Genomic DNA, 21,604 nt, shown 5'->3' on the forward strand with positions numbered 1-21,604 from the left:
GTTTTCAGCAGGTAGGTGGGATTGAAGCAACGGGGGTGGACAAGCTTGCCCAGAGAGAGAAAAAGAAGCCCTGCGGTAAATCCCTCAACAACACAAGGACCCAGAAGAAGAGAATTCTGTAGAGATGACTGAGAACAGTTAGCCAGAGGGGAAAGTTGACAGTGTAAGTCCAGAGAAGTCAGTGAAAGTGAAAATTATAAAAAGGTGGGAGTGGTCGTGGGTACCAAAGACTTGTGAGAAATAAAGTGAGATATACCCCGTGTGTGCCAGCAGGTAAGGACAAATGAGCCCAACATAACTTTAATAATACCAATCTAATGGCCCAAGCTCCCGGCAAAGTCTACTCTGGCTACTGCTACAACCAAATATATACAAAACTCAGTAAAATTGCATATTTTAATTAAACAAATTCCTGACCCATATCTGTAATACTCTTTTCCCAACATTTTTAGCCATGTATTCTTTGGCTGCTTTTTCAATAATGTTGTAATATCATATTCTATGAGAGAAGAATAATAATCCATTTTGCCTCTAGTATTTTATTATTGATGAATTTAAATTTGTCTTTCAGCTGCATAACTCATGATTGATAATGAAAGATAAGTTTTCAGGATTCTTGGCAAATTTAGGAAAACCTCCACCAAACTATTTTTGGGTAGGAGCTGTAGGATTTGGAATAATTCCCAGATGGGAGGAGCTAGACTTTTTTCTAGCTCTGTACATTTCTATTGTTCTTATTTAACTTTTATTTTAAGTTCAGCAGTAGAAGTCCAAGTTTGTTATACATGTAAACTTTTGACATGGGGGTTTGTTGTACAGTTTTCATCACCCAAGTATTAAGCCTACTACTCATTAATTATTTTTCCTGATGCTCTCCCTCCTGCCACACTCTGCCCGCCAATAGGCCCCAGTGTGTGTTGTTCCCTTCTATGTGTCCACGTGTTCTCATCATTTTGCTCCCACTTATAAGTGAGAACATGTGATATTTGGTTTTCTGTTCCTGTGTTAGTTTGCTAAGGATAATGGCCTCCAGCTCCATCCATGTCCCTGCAAATCCACATGTCATATGACACAATCATGCATATTTACATTATACCACCACATAAGTCAGCACAAGGGAGGCTAAGACTATTCTGAAAGCCATTTTACAAATGTACACAGAAGTGACTCCATACCACATAAATAAATCCCATGGAACCCAAACTCAATGACTCAACTCAATTCTTCTTTTCCTGGATCCCAAAAATGCCCACATCCACTCGACCACTCAACATGAAGAGGTGGAGAGCAAGTCAGGGCAGAAAGAGATCAGAATTTTAGCCAATTACAGTTAAAATGTCTGCTTTTGCAAACTTGACCAAAGTAAATGACCAAATGGACACATTTCCAGGGCCCTTCCAGAGCCTCAGAAGGGGCCTGTTGAAGTTGTCTATTGCTACCCTGTTGAAGTTGTATATTGCTATGGGATGAATCATCCCAAAATACAGTGGCTTAAAATAAGAGTTGTTTTATTTCTCTCACAATTCTGGAGGTCTGCTGGGCTTGGCCAGGTGATTCTCTTCCTTGAAGTCTCTCAAGAGGATACAGTCAGATGGTGGCTAGGGCTGAAACCATTTCAAAGCCTTCCTCACTCACATCTCATGGGTGAACCCAGCTGTCGCTGGAGCCTCATCTGGGACTATTGGCCAAAACACTCAGAGCTTTTCCATGTGTCTGGGCTTCCTAGCAGAATGGCAGTTGGTTTCCAAGAGAATTGGGCTGAAGCTAATTCTCCTTTATAGTCTACCCTGGAAATCCTCAAGTGTCATCCGCATCAGAGTCACAAGCCTGCCCAGATTCTAGGGAAGAACACATAGACCCCACCTTTCCATAAGAGGCATATGGACCTCACCCTGTAAGAAGAAGTACATATGGCTGGGGTCTTGTGGCTGCCATCTTGAAAAATACAATCTGCCATTGGAGTCATGCAAGGAAGGGGCCCTGAGGCTGAGCATTACTAGCTTCCCTGTACATTGGTCTTTATTTACTCATGTTCTATAATTCATACCCTTCCAAAGCTTGCCAAAGGTGCCCCCCTAAAATCCATCCCTCTCCCACCTTGACACAGGTGAAATCCTTGAACTTTGTTGCCCAAATAGCCTCAAGAACATCCGCATCTACTGAAGGTTGAGCCAGAGCTTAGTCTTCTCCCACTGGCCAGTGGGGTCAGTGGTGGCATGAACCCCCAATATCACTGTGTCTTTGTTAGGTAAAACAACTTGTATATTTATGGCAGGTGGCACCAGAGGAATAAGCTCTGGCTGCCACTGCACGCAGCAAGTTAGGCTTCTGCTAATTCAGAGGATAGCCTCCCATCATGTTCAGTTGGGGGTGTAATCACACGCAGATTTTTTGGGACTCAAAAGTGTTGCAATCTTTAATTGCCATAAACATGCAATCCTTCCACAAAGCATGCTGAAGGATGAGCTTTTTGGCACTGTGGTTGCAGGGTTGGCATGGATTTTTGGCATTCATCCCACCTTCTATCTCAAACCAGTAGTCCCTCCAATATGACATCATGGTGTTGGGGAGAACTCTGAGTGCTTGGCACAGCCAGCCATGTGGTATGGAGCTACTTCTGTGGCTGTACTACCATCTGACTGTAACCTCATGAGAGACCCCAAGGGACAGAACTGCCTGGTCACGCACAGCCAACCTCCTTTTCCCCTTAATGGAACATTCTCTCAGGAAGCCTGGCTGTTTCTAACAAATTGATCTTGGCCCAGAGCCATCCCAATTTGTACAAGATTTTATATCCCTGCACCTCAATAGTCATTAGAGTGCTGGCTTCTTGGTATTTTTCTCCCAGGCAGACTGCTCTGGCCCATCAAGTGAATCAGTGGCTGTGTTTACATGGTTAGGAGGTTCCTTCCAAGTTTAAAACAGTATCTGAGCCTCAACTATAAATCAATTGGAGAGACTCCCCAACCCTGATCACCAGCACTGTCAGAGCTCCAGTCCCCCCTCTACCAAGATGTCCTTTTAGAAAGATAGGGACTAAAAAATGCTCACTGAGCTTGGCAATGAGAGTCAGTAGAGGGGAGGGAAGAGAAGCCATGCCATATGTCTCAGCCCATTTGTGCTGCTGTAACAAAGAGTCACAGTCCTTTATGGATTACCCAGATTACAGCTTGGGTAACCCATACGGGACAGAAATGTACCGTCTCACAGTTCTAGAGGCTTCAAAGCCCCCAATCAAGGTGCCAGTTATTACAGTGTCCTCACGTGGCAGAAGGCAGAGGGTAAGAGGATGAACATTGGGTCTTCACACAGCAGGACAGTGAAAGAGCCTGAACCCACTCCCACAAGCTCACTTAAAAACAGCATTAATCAGCCTAAATTACCAAAAGTCCCCATCTCCCAACACTGTTGCATGAGGGATTAAGTTTGTACCATGTTGGGCAGGGCACACTGTAATCCCGTACTTTGGGAGGCTGAGAGAGTGGATCCCTTGAGCTCAGGAGTTTGAGACCAGCCTGGGCAACATGGGGAAACCCTGTCTCTACCAAAAATACAAAAATTAGCCGAGTGTGGTAGCACACACCTGTAGTCCCAGCTATTTGGGAGGCTGAGGTGGGAAGATCACCTGAGACCAGGAGGTCGAGGCTGCAGTGAGTCAAGATTGCACCACTGCACTCCAGCCTGGGCCATAGAGTGAGACCCGGTCTCAAAAAAAAAAAAAATAGTTTGTAAGACGTGAATTTTGAGGGACACATTCAGACCACAGCATCACAGCTGAAGAATCAGTGGGAGACAAAATGGAAACAGTACATTAGGATAACTCTGAAGAAATGTGTCTGCGATGAAGCCAAAAGAGAAGGAGCTGGAGGTCCCGGGAGTGCAGATGGCATTTCAGTGCTCACAGGAGAGCGTCCGTAGATGGCGAGAAGAGAGAAGGGGTTACCCGGGGTGAGTTCCTGATGAGAGCAGGGCTGTCACTCGAGGAAAGGTAGTCCTGCGGGGAAAGGAGAAAGGAGTTGGGCGGTGACAGGGAGTCCGCTGTCCTCACAGCAAGAAACGGAAGGAGGTGCCCTCAGGGCTCTTTTGCCTCCCGGAAGTACAAGGTGCCTCCATCTTCACAGCATGCAGGGTGCGGGATGGGGCAGGAGACCGGAGGGAGTTGAGGTTTTGCACCCGATAAGGAGACGCACAAAAGGAACGGGTGGGGACACAGGGCCCCTGCAGCCTCAGGAGGATCAGCAGCGGCCTGGTTTGCTCGTGTCGTCATTCGTCGTGGGCATCTTGTCCCCGGGGCCGGCCAGTTACTTGAATTCCTGGCCCATCATCCTGCCGGAAGCATCTCCAGCTTGGGGATGTTGGAGGGGCCCTGGCCCCACCTGGCTGGGGATGGAGTGTGTGAGCTGCCCTGGGCTGAATCTGGGTGCCGGAGGAGAGGGGACTTAGAGGAGAGAGGGACAGTGAACTTGGTTTTGTGTGACTGGCTGGAGTGACAATGACAAACGACTGTGTTTGAAATATTAACTTTCCTTCTCTCATCAAGAATTCATTGTACCTGCCTGGCCCCTGAAGGTGACTGAGTTTGCAGTCCCTGATGTTATGGGCTGAACGTTTGTGTCCCCCCAAAATTCATAGGCTGAAGCCCTGACTCACGATGTACTAGTATTTGGAGGCAGGGCCTTTGGAGGTGATGAGGGTTAGATCAGGTCATGAGGGTGTGGTTCCCATGATGGGATTAGTGTCTGTAAAGGAAGAGGAAGACAGCAATCTACACACACACACACACAAACACACACACACACACACACACACCCCGTCCCTTTCCCTCCTCGCAGAAGCCGAGGAGATGCCATGTGAGGGTGCAGCGAGGAGTCGGGCTGTCTAGAGCAAAGAAAGATTTCATCAGACACTGCATCTGCTGACACCTTGTTCTTGGACTTCCAGCTTCCAAAACCTCGAGAAATAAATGTCTGTGTCTAACCCCCAACCCTACCACCTCACCTCCCGTGTGTGGTATTTTGTGATGGCAGCCCCAGCTGACTGAGACACCTGGTTAGACCGGAATAAGCAGGTGAGGAGTACTGGGGGAGGGGTGAGAGAAGAAACTAGACTGGGCCAGATGACTGGGGGAGGGGGGACTGCCTTGCTAAATATTGTGCATTTTAACCCAAAGGCCATGACAAGCCACTAAGGCAGGGTGTGCCACAAACTTGGGGAGCCCCAGACACCTTGGAAAAGAAAATGTCATTTGTGGAGAAAAGGGCCCCCCACACACACACTTTTCAAAGATCATCTGACCTTTATGAAAGAATAGGTCCTCTGGTTCTTAGTGTTAGAGCTCAGTAAGCGAAGGTGGTTGCATGAATTTGTAAAAGCCCTTTTCTGAATCCAACAGTACCTGAGTCCCTTAAGAGTGGCCAAAGAAGAAAGAATCCACTGAGTTGACATTCCAGTTCAGTAAGTTGTAGGGACATTGTTTCGAAAGAATCTGTAGGCAAGAGAGCACCAACCCATAACTCACCTCAAGCCCAGTCCCTTCCAGAACCTTTCCCTGTCTGTGAGCAGTGATGGATTATTGCAAATGTTGTTTAGTTTCATTTGACCTACTTTGCAAAACCAAGTTTCAATATATGAGTAACTGTGGGAGCTAAGGCCACTACATTTGATCTCTCTGAATATCCTTTCTACCCACCAGGCTGCAATCGGTAGCAATCACCATTGAACATCCTTGAAGCAATTCTTCCAAAATTACCTTGCATCAAAGACTGCACAAGAACTGCTCTAAGTGGAAGGACTGATGTCGGCAACCTGGGTTCCACCAGGGGCTGCAGACAGTCCTTGACCTTCAGGTGTGAAGGTGTCACTGAGTTCAGACCCTCTGGCAATCCCTAGCTATCAACATTTTGATAAGAAAATAAGTGCAAAGGTAAAATTAGACAAAGACATTATTACCTTAGAGGACAATTAAGCATCGGTGGCTAATCTAAACATATCCTTACAATTTTTATTTTACTACTAGCTATGATTTATTGTAGGTTTGTCCGTCTGTGCCAGGCACTAACAGCACTGTGAATTGCCTACAACATGCTACAATCACCAGATTTTTCTCTGTTATTATTACCACTTATAGATCAGGACATTGAAATTCATTTGCCCAAAGTATGCCAATGGAAATTGGCAAAGCCAGATTCTAACCCAAATATCTAGGTCTTAAGTGATTACTTTTAACCACTGCACTGCGATTTACTACTGGGAGGAGGAATAATAATAATATCTATACTTGATTGATTAATACCTACATACTAGGCACTTTACTAAGCTCTTTTTTAAATGTTTCGTTTCATTTATAATTGACACATAGCAATTGTACATATGTATGGGGTTCAGTGTGATGTTTCAGTGCATGGATACATTGTGTAATGATCAATTAGGGTAATCAGCGTATCTATCACTTTAAACATTTATCCTTTCTTTGTGGTGAGAAAATTCAAAATCTTCTCTTCTAGTTATTTTGAAATATACAATATATTATTATTAGCTATAGTCACCCTAGTGTGTAACAGAACACCAGAACTTGTTCTTTCTGTCTAACTGAATTTTGAAACCATGGACCAACCTCTCTTCTCTCCCCAACTACCTTCCTCAGCCTCTGGTAACCACTATCTACTCTAATTATATGAGATCAAGCTTTCAAAAAAAATTTTAATCAACAAATAATAATTGTACATATTCATAAGGTACATAAGATGTTTCAATATATATAATGTATAGTGATCAAATCAGGGTAATTAGCATATATGTCATCTCAAATGTTTATCATTTATTATATATTTGTGTTGGGAACATTCAACATCCTCCTTTTAGCTATTTGAAACTATTCACTATATTATTGTTGACATCCTACAGTGGTATAGAACACTAGAACATATTCCTCTTTTCAAGCTGTAATTTTGTAGCTTTTAACAACTCTTTCTCTATCCCTCCCTTCCTGGGACCCTTCTCAGCCTCTAGTATCCTCTGTTTACTTTTTACTTCTTGAGATCAACTTCTTTTAGCCACCACCTATGAGTGAGAACATGCAGTGTTAACCTTTCTGTTCCTGGCTTATTTAACATAATGTACCCTAGCTTCATCCATGTTGCTGCGAATAATAGGATTTCATTATTTTTTATAGCTGAATAGTATTCCATGGTAAGTATACACCACATTTTCTTTATCCATTCATGTGTGATCAGACAACTGGGCTGATTCCATGTCTTTGTTATTGTGAACAGAGCTGCAATAAACCCGGGGCTGCAGATGACTCTTTGATATAATGATTACCATTCTGTTGGATAAATGCCCAGTAGTGAGATTACTGGATCATATGGTACTTCTATTTGTAGTTTTTTGAGGAACCTCCATACTGTTCTCCAGAGAGATTGTACTAGTTTAAATTCCCACCAACTGTGTAGAAAAGTTCCCCTTTTTTCTGCATCCTCACCAGCATGTGTTATTTTTTGTCTTTCTGATAATAGCCATCCTAACTGGGGTGAGCTAATACCTCATAGTGGTTTTGATTTCCATTTCGCTGAGGATTAGTGATATTGAGCATGTTTTCATATATTTGTTGGACATTTGTATGACTTCTTTTGAGAAATGTCTGCTCAGATCATTTGCCCATATTTTAATTGCATTGGCTTTTTGCTGTTGAGATGTGTGAGTTTCTTGTATATTCTGGATACTAGTCACCTGTCCAATTAGTAGTTTACACAACACTAGGCACCATATCAAGTTCTTTACACAGGTTATTTCATTTAATCCTCACTCCAACCCTATGAGGGAGGTGTTATTACTACCACTCTCATTTTACCCATAGTTCAGCAGAGGTTCATAACTTCCCCAAAGTCACACAGCTTTTGTGGCAGATGGAGCAGGGTTGGATGCCAGAGCCAGGCCCTCTAGCCCCACGCCTCGCTCCTTCAGGAGCCCACTCATCTGCAGTCACTGCCACAGGCATCAATGGTAGTACCCAGATTAAGGATTTATTGAGCACCTACTGTATTCACAGAACTCTGATCAGTCTGAAAGCCCAAGCAATGAAGCAAACAAAGCCAAGGAATGATAGAAATCGCAGAGTTCAAACCAGAGTCTAGGGCCTGAAGTGCACTGCATGGGCCAGGTTAAACTGAATGAAACATTCCTATTTTGATCCTTTTCATTATTTATCATTCATACCCATAAATACCTTTAAGGGGATTAGTTTTAGTTGCAAAGTGAACAACAAATAGGCAACAAATCAGCTCTTCCAACATTTTCTTCTCCTGAAAAGGCTCTTTGAAAGCCCTGTTTTGCAGAGACTTGCTCCTTTTGCAAGACGGGTAAATTGTAGGAGACCTGGTAGATTATGCTACAAACTTAATGTGGAAAGGTTGCTTCATCCAAGAGCCTAGAGTTTTCCTAGACATTGTCCTGATACTTCCCCTTGGGCAATACCAGCGCCTGCAGGCAACAGCTCTGACGCACTTAAGACTTAAATACTACCCACAGAAGTGCTGGCTTGGCTGGGAAAACCTTTTGCTAAACTGAAGAACAACATTTTTTTTTCTTTTCTGGAATTTGCAAACAGCATTTATTCTCAGCCTTGCCTTCCAAACGTTCCAATTGGACATTGCTGGGCAGCGTGGAAGCAGAAGCGAACGTCAGCCAGGCCGGCAGGGGGCGGCAGACCCCACACTTCGCTGCGCGCCCTCGCCTCCTTGGGAGGGAGTGTCCAGCTCTCAAAACCTGTGGTGGGTTTTGTCCCAAGTGACTTCAGCCAGCAGATGGTTCAAGTCCTGAGGCTGCAAAATTCGGGGTGGAAGGAGTGGGGCGTAAGGCTGAGAGTGGGGAGAGCAATCCAGGGGCGCCAGGATGGGAGCTGCAGCGGGCCTGTGGCCGCCCGGAGGACACTGATGCTTCTGGAGCGCGCGAAGGGTCCCCCGCGGGAGAGGAACAAGGCCGCCTGCGCTCCGCAGAGGCGCAGGCACGGGGTCGGAGGCCGGGGCGGGGGTGCAGCCCGGGGCGGGGGCGCGGGTGGGCGGACCCCTCCCGCAGGCCCATGATGGCCAGGCCAAGGCCGCTGGGAAAGGCAGGATGCTCGCCCATGCGCCGCCAGCTGGGCTTTTCTCCTTCGCCCTCCCTGTGTTCCAGGGCGCGACCCCGTTCGGTACAGCCGCTGGCTCCGGGGCTGAGCCCCAGGTAGGTGGGTCGGAGCCCTTGAGAGAACTGGGGGTTGAGGGCGTTTCTGCTTCCAAGCGCAAGCATGGGGAGCCCTGATGCTCCAGCCCCTGAACACTGGATTGGAAACTGGCAAGGGCAGGAGATGTTTTGCAGGAGGTCGCCCTCTGTCTTCCTCTGTTCTAACACCTGCTGGACTCAGGGAATCCTGATACCTGTATTTTTTACCAGAAAAAAATTCTAACAGCAGAAAAGTCAATGTGACGGGTTACGCCTCCTTAACGTGCCCCATTTGACCTTGTAAGCTTCCTTCCACAGACTGACCTTGTTTTGTGCAATCAGTGTGATCTTTTGTCAGCTATGCAAAACAGTTTTTGTTTACTGAATCTGGTTTAAAAGGCAAGAAGTTGCTTCCCATAGGGCACTTTGATCCTCGGTGGAAAGGGATGTGTATGCCTTGAAACATGGACAGTCACATGCGATGCTTGGTTTTGTGTAGAACATGAGATAATCTTTTCACTGGTTTTCAGAATTGTGGAGAATTCACTTAGGAAAACAAGCATGTGTATCAATGGATGACTAATTTGGACATGTACTTTAACTGATTTCATAGAAGCAGTGCTCCTGATATTTTGAGACACTAATTTTATTTGGTTCTTCTTTATCATATGATCAATTAGCTGCTTACCTCATAAGTTACAGAGGGAGAAGGTACTTCCTGTTTTCTCTTTGAATCTCTTGTCCCTTATTTAAAGAAGCAATAGGGCACGTGCAGTGCCTCACTCCTGTAATCCCAGCACTTTGGGAGGCCAAGACAGGAGAACTGCTTGAGCACAGGAGTTCAAGACCAGTCTGGGCAACATGGCAAGACCTCATCTCTACAAAAAATACCAAAAAAATTATCCGGGTGTGGTGACCGCACGCCTGTAGCCCCAGCTGCTCGGGAGCTGAGGTAGGAGGATGATTGAGCCCAGGAGGTCAAGGCTGCAGTGAGCCGAGATTGCACCACTGCACTACAGCCTGGGCAGCAAAGCGAGACCTTGTGCCAAAAAAAAAAATGTTTTTTAAAAAAAGAAGTAATAAAGGAGAAATCTTTTTGCTACATTTAACTTATCCTCCACTATTCTAAAGTTTAAGCTTCAATAATTTATAAGTACAGTGAAATTAATACTTTAAAGTTTGCTGATATGCTGATATGCTTAAAAACTGGAAAATATTTCAATTTTAAAAAATTCTAGGTGGGGTACAGTGGCTCACGCCTGTAATCCCAGCACTTTGGGAGGCTGAGGCAGGTAGATCACTAGGTCAGGAGTTCGAGACCAGCCTAACTAACGTGGTGAAACCCCATCTCTACTAAAAATACAAAAATTAGCTGGGTGTGGTGGTACGCACCTGTAATCCCAGCTACTCAGCAGGTTGAGGCAGAGGAATCGCTCTAACCTGGGAGGCGGAGGTTGTAGTGAGCTGAGATCAGGCCACCGCACTCCAGCCTGGGTGACAGAGCAAGACTCGGTCTCAAAAAAAAAGAAAAAATTCTATTCCATCTAGTAATTGACCCATATAATACATATGCATACATGTGTAAAAGTGTATATATATTCATATGTATATGAAATAGGTATATTATACATTGTACTGAGTTTATACTTTTATTGCCCATCACTAAGACCCTTTTTGACTTTAAAAGTGGGTTATACAGACCTGTGAAACAAGCAGCAAAAATGAAAACGCTGCACTTTTGTGTGATTCTGTAAACACACAAGAATAGTGGAGGTCAGGATCCATGCTGCTGGCCAGGCGTTAAGTTGGCGTTATCGATAATCACTGTAGTCTCTGTGGGTGCTGATGAATCTGAATTCCCCACATGTCGTGCCTTGGGAATTGCTCCTTTGACTAGATTACTGTTTTGAGGTTGTCGCTGTTGTGTTTCTTACAAGAGTAGAAAACAAGTGCGCAAAATTGGATTTAGGTAAGTGGAAATTTAATGCAGTCACAGCAGCGCCCCACACAAAGGAGGCAATAAACAAATGTAGCCTTCATAAGGGTCCCTCGCTAGGCCAGTCAGTCGACACCTACTCCCTCTGCTGGATGACAGCCCTCCGGTATCTGCACTCAGCTCCCATGTTCCTGAAGCTTCTCTTCTCAGTCTATGCAGTGCCCAGAGCTTCAGGTCTCTGCATATCCTTCATCAACGCCTCCTGAAAGTGTGAGACCTTGGAGAAGCCCATGTCCTCCAGGTGTGGCCAGGAGAGCTGAGACAGAGCCCTGGGGTCCTTTCTTATCAACCCTTGTTCGGGTGTTCTATTTCTGTTAATCCTACAAATAGTCATTTTAAAAAATACCATTCATTTTAAACCAGTAGCTCAGCTGTCCTGTGTAGGCTCCACGCCCTCAACTCTATAGCTGATTACGTAGTTCATTATTAAGCTAATTTAAGAAATGTTAAATGTATGAAAAAGTACAGAGGGAACAAACATTGAAGCAACTTACCAACTTTCCCACAACCTGCCGTTAACAATTGTGAACATTTTGTCCTTTTAACTTTTCCCCAGTCCCTGGAACTTTCTGGCTCATCCTCTCTTCTCTAACCCAGTCTCCCTCAGCCACAATCATGATGAAGTGTGTACTCATCCAACCTGCTTTGGAACATTTAAAAATTCTTTTAATTAGTTTTTAAAAGTCAACTTTATATATGCTCATAATTTAAAGAGTCAAAAAGTTCTATAAAAAAGCTTGAATTTCCTTCTCCCCAGAGGCAAACACTTCGAGTCTTTAAACTGATCCTGTTGGCATTTACCTTCAAATCTCTAAATAACCTTCTGACTTTGGTACTTCTATTTTCTCTTTTAATCATTACCTTTGGACTTCCCACACTGCAATATTAGGATTTAATTCTCTTTAATGTAGCATCAACAATATACCACACACGCACACACACACCATACATACACTGTGTGCACACATACCGCACACACCACACACCTCACACACACACCACACACCCACAACACACCATACACCATGTACACACACAGACCACACAATCACCCACCACACACTGCACACACACACCATACATACACTATGCATATACACCATATACACACCTCACACATACCACAAATCCATAACACACATACAGTCACAGCATGCACACACACACCACACCCACACACTGTGCACATCCTACTTTTCATTGTTTGAGGAACCTCCATTCTGTTTTCCGTAATGGCCACAATTTACATTTCCCCCAACAGTGTGCCAAGCTTCCCTTTTCTCCATATCCTCACCAACACGAGTCATCTTTTGCCTTTTTGATAAAAGTCATTCTAGTAGGTTTAAGGTGATATTACAGTGTAGGTTTTTCTTTTGTTTTGTTTTTTATTTTTAGAGATAGGTCTTACTCTGTCACCCAGGCTGGAGTGCAAAGGTGCAATCATAGCTCACTGTAACTTCAAACTCCTGGGTTCAAGCAATCTTCCTGCCTCAGCCTCCCAAGTAGCTAGAACTACAAGTACACAATACCATGCCCAGCTAATTCTTTATTTCTTTGTAGGGACAGGGTCTCACTGTGTTGCTCAGGCTGGTCTCAAAACTCCTGGCCTCAAGGAATTCTCTCTCCTTAGCCTCCCAAAGTGCTGGAATTACAGGCGTGAGCCACCATGCCCAGCCCATATGTTTCTTTGATTTGCATTTTTCTGGTGAGTAGTGAATTTGAGCACCTTTTTATATACCTGTTCGCCACTTGTCTGTCTTTTGTTGATAAATGTCTATTCAGGTCCTTTGCCCATTTAAAAAATTGGGTTATTTGGGTTTTCTTTTTGCTATTGAGTTGTTTGAGCTTCTTACATATTTTTGAAATTAACCCCAATCAGATGTATGGTTTGCAAATATTTTCTCCCATTCCTTATGTTACCTTTTCATTCTGTTGTTTCCTTTGCTGTGCAGAAATGTGATGCAATCCCATTTGTCTATTTTGTTTTTGTTACCTTTCCTTTGGGGTCATATTCAACAAATCAATGCCCAAAGCAATGTCAAGAAGCTTTTCTTCTATGTTTTCTTCCAGTAATTTCACAGTTTTAGATCTTATGTTTAAGTTTTTAATCTATTTTGAATTATTTTTTGTATGTGGTGTGAGATAAAGGTCCAATTTCATTCTTCTGTATGTGAATATTCAGTTTTCCCAGTACCATTTATGGAGGAGACAATCTATTTCCCATTTTGTGTTCTTGGCACCCTTGTCAAAGATCAGTTGAATGTAGATGCATGGATTTATTTCTGGATTCTCTATTTGGTTTCATTGATCTTTGTGTCTGTTTTCATGCCAGTACCATACTGTTTTGATTACTGTTGCTTTGTAATATATATCAGAAAATATAATGTTCCAGCTGTGTTCCCTGCTCAAGATTGTTTTGGCTATTCAGGTTATTTTGTGGTTCCATATGAATTTTATGATTGTTTTTCTTTTTTTGTAAAGAATTATATTGGAATTTTCATAGGAATTGCATTCAATCTGTAAATCACTTCAGATGGTATAGAAATTTTAATGATATTAATTCTTTCAATCCATGAACATGGGCTGTCCTTCCACTTATATGTGTCTTCTTTAATTTCCTTCATCAATGTTTTATAATTTTCAATGTACAAGTCTTTCACTTCTTTGGTTAAGTTTATTCCTAAGTATTTTATTCTTTTTGGTTCTATTGTAAATGACATTGTTTACTTGATTTTCTTTTAAAAATAGTTGTGTATAGAAATGATACTGACTTTTACATGTTGATTTTGTATCCTGCAACGTTACTGAATTCATTTTATTAATTCCAACAGTTATTTTGTTGAGGCCCTAGAGTTTTCTACATATATGTTCATGTCATCTGCAAACAGAGATAATTTTACTTCTCCTTTTCTGATTTGCATGGCTTTACTTCTTTTTCTTGTTTAATTATTTCAGCTTGAATTTAGAGTACTATGTTGAATAGAAGTGGTGAGAGTGAACATCCTTGCCTTGTACCGGGAAATCTTTCCATTTTCCACTCTTTGATTATGATGTTAACTGTGGGCTTTTCATATATTACCTTTGTTGTGTTGAGATAAGTTATTTCTATGCCTATTTTATTGAGTTTTTTAATCATGAGTGAATGTTGAACTTGTCAAATGTTTTTTCTCTATTGAGATGATCATGTTGTTGTTTTCTTTTATTTTGTTAATGTGGTGTATCACATTGACTGATTTGTGTATGTTGAGCCATTCTTTTAATGTGCTGTGGAATTGGGTTTTCTAGCATTTTATTAGGGAATTTCACATCTGTGTTCATCAGGGATATTGGCCTGTAGTTTTCCTTTCTTGTGGTATCTTTATCTGGCTTTGGTATTAAGGTGATGCTAGACTCATAAAATGAGTTTGGAAGTTTTCCTTCTTCTGTTTTTTGGAAGAATTCAAGAAAAGTTGCAATTAATTTTTCTTTACACGTTTGATAAAATTTACCCATGAAGTCATCTGGACCTGGGACTTCCTTTTTAGGAATGGGAGTGGGGTTGATGACTGATTCAACTTCCTTTTGTTATTGGTCTATTCAGCCTTTCTATTTCTTCTTGATTCAGTTTTGGTAGGTTGTATGTTTTTAGGAATTGATCCATTCCTTCTAGATTCTCCAATTTGTTGGTGTATAATCATTCATAATAGCTCCTTATTATACTTTTATTTCTGAGATATCCATTGTAATACCTTTTTTCATTTCTAGTTTTATTTATTTACATTTCTCTCTTCTTTTCTTAGTCTAGCCAAGAGTTCGTTGATATTATTTTCTTTTTCAAAAAGCCAAGTCTTAGTTTTGTTGTTTTTTCTGAGGGGAAGGGGGTTCTCTTATCTATTTGATTTACTTTTGCTCTGATCTTTATTATTTCCTTTCTTCTGCTAACTTTGCTTGATTTGTTCTTCTTTTTCTACTTCTTTGAGATGTAAAGTTAGGTTGTTTATCTGATATCTTTATTTTTTTTGATGAAGGCATTTTTTGTTATAAACTTCCCTGTTAATACTTCTTTTGCTGCATCCCATGAGTTTTGAGATATTTTGTTTTCATTTTCATATTTTTAAAACATTCTTTGATTTCCTCTTTGACCTAATGGTTGTTCAGAAGCATGTTGATTGGTTTTCATGTACTTGTGACTTTTTTTTCTGTCATTGATTACTAGTTTCATTCCTTTGTGATTAGAAAAGATATTTGAAATGAATTTGCTCTTCTTGAATATTTTAAGATTTGTTTTGTGACCTAGCATGTGATATATGTGATGCTGTGTGCACTTGAGAAAATGTGTATTCATTTGCTGTTGGTTGGAGCAGTCTGTGTATGTCTGTTAGGTCCATTTTGTCTTTAGTGTTGTTAGTTCTGCTGTTACTGCTTTTCTGTCTGCATGATCTATCCATTATAAAGAGTACAGTATTGAAGTCACCTACTGTTATTGTATTGCTGTCTGTTTCTCCCTTCAGGTCTGTCAATGTTTGCTTTATATATTTAGAGGCACTTGGATGTTGGGTGAATATATACTTGTAATTGGTATATCTTCCTGATGAATTGACCCTTTTATCATTATATAATGACCATCTTTGTCTCTTGTAACAGTTTTTAAAAGTCTATTTTGTCTGATGTAATTATAGCCACTCCTGTTTTCTTTTCGTTATCATTTTCATAGAATATTTTTTTCTGTCTTTTCATTTTCAGCCAAGGTGTGTCCTTAAAGTTGAAGTGAGTCTCTTGTAGGCAGCATGTGTTGGATCCTAGTTTTTATCCTGTTCAACTACTGTATGTCTTTTGATTGGAGAATTTAATCCATTTACGTTAAAGTAATTATTGATAGGAAAGAATTTGCTTTTGTTATTTTGTTGTTTTTCTGACTTATGCCTAATTCCTTTGTTCCTTTCTTCCTGTCTTTCTGTTGTCTTTTGTTTAAAAAAAATTGGATAATTTTTGGAGTGGTATTCTTTGGTTCCTTTCTTTTTATCTTTTGTGTATCAACTAGACATTTTTTTGTTTTGGTTATCAGGAGGCTTACAATAAACATTTTATAGTTGTAACAATCTATTTTAAGTTGATAACAATTTAAGTTAGATTGCATACAAAAACTACACTTTTACTTCTCCTTCATCCCATTTTGTTATTGATGTCACAATTCACATCTCCTTATACTGTGTATCCATTAATACATTATTATACCTATATTTATTTTTAATACTTTTGTCTTTTATACTAAAGTTAAAAGTGAAATATATACCATCATTACACTATTAGACTATTTTGAATTTGACTATATACTTATATTTGCCAGTGAGCTTTATATTTTCATATACTTACATGTTACTAGTTAGCACCCTTTTGTTTCAACTTGAAGAATTCCTATTAGCATTTCTTTTAAGGGAGGTAATTCTAGCAGTGATGAACACCCCCAGCTCTTGTTTGTCTGAGAAAATCTTTATCTCTCCATTTCTAAAGGACAGACTTTTTGTGTGTAGAATTCTTGGCTAACAATTTTGTTCTTTCAGCACTTTGAATGTAACACCCCATTCTCTCCTGTTCTGCAAGGTTAATGCAGAAAAATTTGCTGATAGCTTATCAGGAGGGGAGCAGCTGTATGTGATGATCACTTTTCTTTTGCTGCTTTCTAAATTTACTCTTTGTCTTTGACTTTTGCCAATTGACTTATAATGTGTTTTGGTATAATTTTATTTGGGTTGATCCTCTTTGGGGATTTTTGAGTTTGATATACCTGATGTCCATATTCCTTGCAAGGTTTTGGAAGTTTTCAGGCATTATTTATTTAAATAAGGTTTCTGTTTTTCTCTCTTTTTCCTTCTAGGACTTCCATAATATATATATTGTTTCCCTTTATAATGTCACATGAATCCTGTTGGCTTTCTTACTTTTTTTGATTTTTTTTCTTTTTATCGTCTGACTGGATAATTTCGTTGACCTGTCTTCAAGTTCACAAATTCTTCTCATTTTTATAGAGCCTGCTGCAGAAGCTCTTTCTTGCATTTTTTTTCCCATTTCATTCACTGCATCCTGCAGCTCCAGAATTTCTGTTTGGTTCTTTTTTTATGATTTCTAACCTTTTGTTGAAATTCTAATTTTGTTTATGAATTGGTTTTCTGATTTTTATAGATTTATCTATTCTTGTTGTCTTGTAGTTCACTGAATTTCCTTAAAAATGGTTATTCTGAATTATTTGTCATACAGTTCATGTATCTCCATTTCTTTGGGGTCAGTTACTGGAACTTTATTAGTTTCTTTTGATGGTGCCATGTTTGCCTGCTTCTTCATGATCCATACAGCCTTGTGTTGATGTCTGTTTATTTGAAGGAAGAAACACTTCTTCCTGTCTTTACATACTGATTTCTGCAGGTAAAGACCCCCTGCCGTGTCCTCAGACTGATGAGACTGCCTCTGGGATTGTAATTGAGTGAGATTGGAGTCAGGTCACATGGATGCTGCAAGGTCTTCAGTTGGATCCACTTGTTACTGGAGGGTGCAGGCAGGCAGGCAGGGTTACTGCTGGATCCCCAGGTACATGGGACTGACTCTGGGACCGTGATCAAGTAAGGCTGGAGCCAAGCTACAGAGACGCTTCTTGGTCTGCACTTGAGTCCATAGATGGTAGGCCTGTTATCAGGGTAGACAGGTGTGGCTACTGCTGGATCCCTGAGTGGGCTTCCACCTGGATGAGTGCCTCTGGGACTCTGGGAGAGCAGAGATGGAGCTGAGTCACAGAGCTGCTTTATGGTCTGCAGTCAGGACCAAGGTCAGCAGTCTTGTTACCAGAAGTGCTGATGGGTATAGGGTGCTCTCACAGTCCCTGGGCAGGCAGGCCTGCCTCCAGACCACCATTGAATGGATCTGGAGCTGGACCACAGGGCTGCATCAGGATCCAGTCAGGACTGAAGTCAGCAGGCCTACTACCAGGGGCACAGATAGGTGTCACTGCATTCCTGAGCAGGCAGGACTGACTCAGGACGATGGTAGAGTGGAGCTGGGGCTGGGCCACAGGCCTGCTTCAGGATCCACATTCAGGACAGGGGCAGTGGGTCTTTCACTGGGGGCACAGACAGGCATGGGTTAGTCTGGTTTCCTTACCAGATGGAGCTGGTTGCAGGCTGCAGCCAGGTGGGGCTAGAGCCAGCTCCGTAGGAGGATGGGGCTGCTTTGGTGTACAGCTAGGACCACATTCAGCAAGCCTACTACAGGGGTTCAGATCTGTTTTCTTAAAGTACCTCTCCTCCATCTTGGGCTTTACCGGGGTTTCATAACCTCCTACCTGGATCCTAGAGCTCCCACAGAGGCACTTTTGTCCATGAATGGCTGCCAGATTGTTGTTTGTGTCAAGGAGACGGAGGATGCAAGCTAGAGAACTCCTGTTCCACCATATTAATCATATCACTCCAATTTTTCTTTTGTTGCCTGTGCTTTTGGTGTCATGTCCGAGAATCCTTTGTCAAATTCAAGATCATGAAGATAAACGCTATATTTTCTTCTAAAAGCATTATGGTTTTAGCTCTTATATTTATGTTATTTTGCATGTGGCTATCCATTTGTCCCACCACTATTTGTTGAAAAGACTGTTTTTCTCCATTCGAACCCCTGTTGAATATCAATTGACTCAGTAATCTTAATATCTTGTATGTCTATAAATGTCTTAACTCTACCTTTATACCTAATTAACGGTTTGGCTGGGTAAATAGTTCATTTTTACTCAAAACTATTTTTTAGTTTCTGTGGTGCTGTTAAGATGTCTTATGCCATTCTCATTCTTTATGCTTTGCATGCAACTTGTATTTTCTCTCTAATAATTTGTAGGACTTTTTTAGTGCTAATACTCTAATACTTCATTATGATATACACTCATGTGGGTTTGTTTTTTGGGTGGGCCATTTAATTACACAAAATCATGTCCTTTAGTTCTAGAGATTTTTCTTCATCTTCATTGTAAACACACAGATACACACATACATGTGCATACATGTGTTTCACTTTTACATTGTTCATATATATAAATACGCAGACACTATGACATCTCAGTGATATATATGCACACATTTTGACATTTTACCCAAGAAAATATGGATATTCTTTTACATAACCATGATACTCTTTCAACATACTTTTAAACATTAAAAATAATTCTATAACATTATTTAATACCCTGCTTATATTCTAGTATCTCTAATTGTCCTCAAAATGCCTGTTATAGTCGTCATTGTTCTTTGAGTCAGGATCCAGTCAATGATCACGTATTACATCAGACTGTTGTGTCTCAATTCTTTCTTAATCTATACTAGCCCTACACACACACAGGCACACACACACATGCACAATACACACATGAATACATACACACACTTTTTCTCATGGTTCATTAAATTTGATTTTCCTGATTAGCAGGGATTTGATGTTTTTTCTGTAGATTTCTTCCTACTAGCCGGTTGCAAACTTTTATATTGTGACTTGTTTTTGTTTTGTTTTGGTTTTGTTGAGACGGAGTCTCTGTCGCCAGGCTGGAGTGTAGTGGTGCAATATCGGCTCACTGCAACCTCTGCCTCCCAGGTTCAAGCAGTTCTCCTGCCTCAGCCTCCCGAGTAGCTGGGATTACAGGCGCCTGCCACCACACCCAGCTAATTTTTTGTATTTTTAATACAGAGGGGGTTTCACCATGCTGGCCAGGATGGTCTCAATCTCTTGACCTCGTGATCTGCCCGCCTTGGCATCCCAAAGTGCTGGGATTACAGGTGTGAGCCACCGCGCCCGGCTGTTTTGTTTTGTTTTCAGACACACACAGGGTCTCTCTATGTTGCTCAGGCTGGTCTCAAACTCCTGGCTTCAGGTGATCCTTCTGCCTCAGTTTCCCATATAGCTGGGATTATGAGCACAAGTCACCACATCCAGCCGTTTTTTAAAAAATGTTACCTATCCCTCCCAATGTTCCTTTTCCAAGTCATGATAAAAGCACCGAATAGAACTGGACCGATGACATGGCCCTCTGGCATGGCACTAGAAACCACTCTTCACGTGGATGGTGATCTATCCAGCAAGAATTTTTGGATACAGTAATGTCACCTGCTATAATTTCACTTCATGCTTTTGCTTTTTGCACAGGGCTAGTGTGAGCATCCCTGTGCAATGGCTTATTGGGAAATTGATGTGCATTGCACTGGAAGCAATCTCCTCATCTTCCTGCTTACTCATCAAACTGAAAAAGGAAACACAGACTACCATTCATTGTATGGCTACAAGGCACTATGCATTTTCATACAATATATCTAAAGCCCATAACTCACCAAAATAAACCATTGCTGCCACAATTTAAGAGATGAGTGGAATGAAGCTCAGAGGTAAAGTAATGGGTTTAAATTATAGTGTTATCTGACTCCAAAAACCATTCTCTTGCTATTCCTTCACACGGCTTATCAGGATCACCATGTCCTGATCTTTTTCTGAGCATTCAGTCTCCTATTTCCTTTCTAAGTGCTCAGCAAAACATTTGCCAGCCCAATTCTTAATTTCATTATCATCAGCAAAATGAATAATCAGAATTAATTAGTGAATGGTTTCTTCCTAGCACCCCTTTAAGAAACTTTCCCCTGCAGTCTACATGGGCTCTAGCTTCAGCCCTTGACTATGAATAACAGTCAGTAATAAAGAATGTAGAAGCCTAATAATAAAGGGTCTGGGTTTTTAATTATTAAAAAAAAGTTTTAAATTAAATCTCCTCCAAACATAGACACACACACACACACACACACACATACACACACACACACACACAACGTGAAAATCTCAAAGACAGACAAATGATGATTACTTTATGCAAATTTATGTGATAGTAAAGAAATGCACAGTAGGTATGAATCTCTACGTTTTCCTTACCTTTCAAGAAATAACTTTAAAGAAAATAGGAATATTGTTTAGTATAGGAAACTCTGGCCAATAAGCTGAAATCTATACCTGCATCTAGAAGCCTCACCTGAGAGATGGCTAAGCCTATTTCCTAGCCCCCAAATCACCTTGGTGCCTATGCAATCTCCTCACGGATGGTAATCTGAGAAAGCTGTAAAATCCCCTCTTTGATCCCTTCTGGGACTTCACCAATTGGAGTGGCTCTTTTCTTTGGTTCAGTTACATCAGAAAATAATTAAACATGTTGGAATGAATAAATAAGTCAACTTCCAACATTTTCTTTATTTTCTTTATTTTATGTTTTGAGACAGAGTCTCACTCTATCACCCAGGCTGGAGTGCAGTGGCACCATCTTGCCTCACTGCAGCCTCAACTCCCCCAGGCTCAGGTGATCCTCCCACCTCAGCCTCCCAAGTAGCTGGGACTATAGGCTCATACCAACACACTCGGCTACTTTTTATATATTTT

General features: G+C 41.5%; 1 long non-coding RNA gene across 3 annotated transcripts; it reads left to right on the top strand.

The window, feature by feature from the left end:
* The first annotated feature begins 4,029 nt into the window (after positions 1 to 4,029).
* On the top strand, positions 4,030 to 20,546 carry LOC134739768 (uncharacterized). 3 transcript variants are annotated; one of them, XR_010126812.1, is made up of 5 exons: positions 4,248 to 4,395; positions 4,942 to 5,068; positions 5,393 to 5,454; positions 5,693 to 5,846; positions 20,336 to 20,546. It is a non-coding gene; the product is annotated as an uncharacterized LOC134739768 (long non-coding RNA). The 3 variants fall into 3 exon arrangements; XR_010126811.1 differs by lacking the exons at positions 4,248 to 4,395; positions 5,393 to 5,454 and adding an exon at positions 4,030 to 4,129 and having other exon boundaries at positions 4,833 to 5,068; positions 5,693 to 5,923; XR_010126813.1 differs by lacking the exons at positions 4,248 to 4,395; positions 5,393 to 5,454 and adding an exon at positions 4,030 to 4,129 and having other exon boundaries at positions 4,833 to 5,068.
* The last annotated feature ends 1,058 nt before the right edge of the window (positions 20,547 to 21,604 follow it).

The sequence above is a fragment of the Pongo pygmaeus genome, chromosome 5, assembly GCF_028885625.2.
Source record: "Pongo pygmaeus isolate AG05252 chromosome 5, NHGRI_mPonPyg2-v2.0_pri, whole genome shotgun sequence".
NCBI lineage: Eukaryota > Metazoa > Chordata > Mammalia > Primates > Hominidae > Pongo > Pongo pygmaeus.